Below are 5,270 nucleotides of genomic sequence, written 5' to 3'. Positions count from 1 at the left end.
AAAAATCATTGTCATAACTCAAGTGGTAAAATTAGTGAAGATAAAGTGGAGCTAAAAAGACTTGACATAAAGGGAGAGAAAATAGGTTTTTTAGAGGAAGATGATGAAACAAGAAAGGAATATAAAGCTTAAATTAACACTATGGCAATAACATTTTTGCATGCCAACTTCCTACATAAAAAAGCAAGGGTTAGGTGGCTTAAGGAGGTTGACACAATTTTTAGTGTGGATCTTGAAAGAGTCATGTGAACAATGTAGAGGATGTGAAAAAATGGCATATTTAATCACTTCTAATATCATTTCAAAATTAGGGTACAACACAAGCTTATCCTAGAAAATATTTTTTTTTTAAAGCATTAGCACTGAATACAATGAAGCTTTAACTACAGAGTTCAAAGAGTAGGAGATCATAGGCGTAGTGTGGGGGTGCAATTATCTTAAAAGTCTAAGTCAATACGAGATTCTATTTGGCTTTCTAAAGATATTTTGGGATGATCTAAAATGATATTTATCAGATTTATCGAAGAATTGTAGGTTAACTTGTGCATGGTGAATGGCGGAAATTGTTCCTTCATAATGATGATTCTCAGAGTTGATAAGCCATAGAAATTGGGAGACTATCAACATGTCTCTCTTATCGATTGTATTTACAAAGTGTTGGTGAAATTGTTGGAAAATTGCATAAGGGTTATCATGAAAAAAGTGATCTCAAATTCATGGTCACCATTTATGAAACGTAGACAAATTTTGGACATGATTTTTGTTGCTAATGAGTTGGTAGATGGGACAAAAAGAAGGAAAATAAGCTTAATCCTCTTTTAAGGTAGATTTCAGAAAGCCTTATGACTTAGTGGATTAGAAATACCTATAAGATATCATGGAGATAATGGTTTTCTGAGAGAAATGGATGCGATGGATCTCATTATATTTTAGTTTGACACCGATCTCGATATTGGTCAATGACAGTCCAACTAAGGAATTTGGAGTAGAAAAAGGATTGTGTCAGGGTGACTATTGGAACATAAAGAGTATGTTAGTTTGTGAATTTAAAAAAATTGTTAAAGGTTCACATTGGAAAGCTTTCATACATTGAGTAATTTTCAACTCTATAAATACAGAACTCCCACATTAGATAGTTTACATATGTGGGATTGTTTTCATCACGATCAGATCTTGAGTCATGAATCTCTACAAGTAAAGTCCATTCTTCCCTACAATCATGTACCAACTCAGATTATTGATAGAAACATGAAGACATTAAGGAATAAGATTATTACCTTAGTAAAGGTTGTTTTGGAAGGATCATCCAGAGGAAGCAACCTAGGAAACAGAAGATGATATGATGAAGGAGTATCCTTATATCTTCCAAAAGGTAAGCTCTCAAATTTTGAAGACAAAATTTTCTAAGAGGGGGAGGATATAATAGCCTCTCACTACCTTAGAAGATTTAGATAGTAATTAGATTATTAGAAACTTATTAAATATTAATACCCTATTTTTAGTAATAGTTGGCTTAAGTTTAAAATAGAAATGTGAAAGTAATAATATTAAAATTTGTCCAAGTGTAAAAAAGGGAACTATGCCACTTTTCCTTCCCTCTCATTTCTCTTCCACACTGGTATTAACCATCCTTCACTTTCATTTCTTTTATTCCATTTAGAGACTTCCAAAAACATTCTGGAAAAAAAAAAAATCAACACTTGTTACTGTTCATTGTCTTCTTCAAAGCTAAAGAAGAAGATCTTCGAAAAATCAGAAAAGAGTATAAGAACTCAAGCTCAAAATTCCATATTCATCTTAGAGTTCAAATAGAGAAACACTTGTTCCAATGAGAAATACTTTCCAAGTACTTTTCTTAGAGTGTGATAGTCATTGTTATAAATTAGCTTATTAGAAGCAACCACTCAAGTTCCAAACCTTTGTATTCCAACTCGATAGTGGTGTTAGTGTGTCTTCAACAATTTGGAATTGTCAAATTATATGCAGAAGACTTGGATGGTAGAGTCAAGATGTGTGTGTTACTCAAAAGTTTGGGGTTGTCAGACTGTTTGAGAAGATTGGTTGGGAGGGTCAAGTGTTTTGTAATTCAAGTTGTTGAATTAGTGAATTAAATCCTTTTGAGTGAAGAGACTGGATGTAGTCAAATTAGTGGTGAACTAGGATAAATTATTTGTGTCACTTTATTTATGCACTCCGTAATTTTGTTATTGCTTCTACTCCAAGTAAATCATCAAGTCGGAACTAGTTTAATTAAATAATGAAAAAGTTATCAACTAAGTAAAACATAATTCAACCCCGCTTTCTCGTATTTGCACCTTCACTTGCATGTTTATTTACTTCTCTCAAACTCCAAAAATCAACCAAAACCAGTACTAAAAGGAGATAACGAGAACACAAGGAAAACCCCAAAGTTGACATAAGAAACCAGATACTAAAGAATTTGAGAGCTAATAGAGTAGGCATCTTCAATAAATTAGCTTGAGTTGAAGGGGACTATCCTTAGAAAAATGTGAGTTCTTTTCTAAAAATAATTTCATCTTTTGCATGTGGGCTCTAAGTTCGATTTCAGTATATTTTACTTATTTGAAATGATTTTTCTGGGTTTGATATTGGGTTTTATGAAGTTCATAGAGTGAAGTAAAACTTAGTGTTTTAGCATGATGCCTCTAATCCATGTATCCTCCAATCATTTTGCCTCTGATCTAAGTTCCTCTAATCATGTTGCCTCTGATCCAAGTTTCGTTGTTCATGTTGCATCTGACCTAAGTCCCCGTGACTCTTCCTCTAGACATGTATCCTCGGATTCTTCCTTTGGATATGTATTCTCTTATTCTTCTTCTGGACAAATATCCTTTAAATCTTCCTTTGGACGTGTATCCTCTAAATCTTCCTCTCGACAAGTATCCTCTTATTCTTCCTCTGGACACATATCCTCTAAATCTTCCTCTAGACGCATATCATTTAAATCTTCCTCTAGACGTGTATTCTCTAATTCTTCCTCTAAACACATATCCTATGAATCTTCCTTTGGATGCGTAACCTTTAATTCTTCATCTGGACATGTATCATTTTATTCTGCTTATAGTCACATATTCTCTAACTCTGACTATGCACCATTTGGCCAGAATGCTCTTATTAGATCATCCCTGATTATGCTGCCTCTGAACCAATAATGCCTTAACTTTGTGTCTTTGATTTTAGTTTACCTCTTATTATGTTACATCGAAATGGAATAGGTTCTGATGATTAATTTGAGATATAGTATTATACTATAATCTTAGAATTTTAATGAGGACCAAAGTTAATACTATTTATTTAATTGATGATTGAGATATTCATTGCATACATGATGTGAAGATACATTGCATTTCATAAATCAGAGTATGACGTGCATTTTACGGTGGGACATTTCAGCTTTGTTTCAGGCCAAAAACAATGGGTAAAGGTAAAATAATTGGAGCACCAATTGGGATCATGGACATACCACCTTTGCAAAAGACTCAAATTACCTAGGTTACCCACATCTGGGTAATTGGAGGAGTTTTTCCTAATAAAAGGAAATGGAGATCATCAACCTTTTCCTTATAAAAGGAAATGGAAAACATAAAAGCATTTCTTAATTAAGAAAAGACGGATATGAGAGAATGTACATTTTTTCATGGTTTAGTATAAGAAAAGATTTTAAATGTTTGGCATATGGCTAATTAAAAAGCATTGCATATCCATGTCAAGCTTTCATTAATTTCTTAAGGAAAATTATTCAAACTACTTTCTCCTTTTTTATAGAACTCGCTGAGATTATTATCTCCCCCTTATTTTTTTATGTATTATAGTAGAGGAAAGGAAGTAAGGCAAGAGTCAGAGCCACAGGACAACATTTAGTAGTTACATTTTGTTTAGAAAGTAATATGTGATGTAGTTTTGGTACTCGCGAAAATGATTGTAAACTATAATTTGTAGTTACAATTTATTTTGTTGATTGTACCTTGTAGAATTTGAAACTGATTTATTTTATTTTATCAAAATGTTTGAATTAATGCACATTCTAGATAATTGGTGTTGGTCTTTACAGAGTATCTTAAGAAATCTATATACTTTATTTCTAGAGGCCTAGAGAGGTCTTACAATACTTAATATCTAGAGACTTAGCTTGAATGGCTTTAAGAACATTATATTCCAGCAAAGGTGAATTGAACAATATTGTCACTTTATAGTATCTAAAGTCTTTGACTGTACTTAGGTGAAATATATCATTCAAGAGAGGTCTCGATGTAGCAAAAGTTGTTGTGAACTAGTATAAAGTCATTGTGTGTTTTTCTCGTCTCTTCTCTCTTTACTTTTGTGTTTGAGTTTTTTTTGTATTATTCTCAACTTCTTCTAAACAAACAATTTTTAAAGTCAAGATAAGATTTTGATAAATAACTTAAGGTTGAAAAGTTAAAATAATCAAGACACTTCTAACCTTTTTCCTTGTGTTTTACAGCTTCTTTAAAAAGAGACTACAAAGAGGAAACACTCTTATTTAAGAAAGATTGGCACCGGATCTTACTCATCTACTAAAGTCCAACTTAACAGAATAACTGAAAGATTCATTTCTCCTCAATGTTTTCACAAATAAAAAATGCACCAAAAAGGAAAAAACTTATGTTATTGTTAAACCTTATGAGATTCATGCATAAGGTAACAATTATTTAAATGATCATTCATATCCCCCTAATTTTCTTTACTTATTCAAATAGAAACGATTTCATCTCCTTCACTCAAACTCCACCTTACGCAACACCAACAAAGAACAAATCAATTTCTCCCACACAAGACGCAACCACAAATTGACTACCAACTCCATTTCCCACTCAAATCACTAACCTATAAACAATTCCCACACCTGGTCACACTACGCCAAAAATGACATTTAACAACGCCCATTTTACAGCGCTTGCTAAACATAAGCGCTGTTGTAATTATATTTTAAAAATAACGGAACCTATTACAGCGCTTCTGATGCAAAGCGCTGTAAAACAAGCGCTGTAGTAGGTCATATAACGTTTGCGCATCACGTTATAAGGCTTTTACAGCGCTTGTCAAAAAAGCGCTGTAAAAGGAAGCGCTTTCGCGTATCAGTTACAGCGCTTTTTTCACATGCGCTTTCATTGAATTTAACTACCTATTACAGCGCTTTTTTCACAAGCGCTGTAAAACACATGTGCTTTCATTGAATTTAACTACCTATTACAGCGCTTTTTTCACAAGCGCTGTAAAATACATCTTTA

Source organism: Cicer arietinum, chromosome 5 (genome assembly GCF_000331145.2).
Source record: "Cicer arietinum cultivar CDC Frontier isolate Library 1 chromosome 5, Cicar.CDCFrontier_v2.0, whole genome shotgun sequence".
In the NCBI taxonomy this organism is placed as follows: domain Eukaryota; kingdom Viridiplantae; phylum Streptophyta; class Magnoliopsida; order Fabales; family Fabaceae; genus Cicer; species Cicer arietinum.
This window is presented reverse-complemented; position numbering follows the sequence as displayed.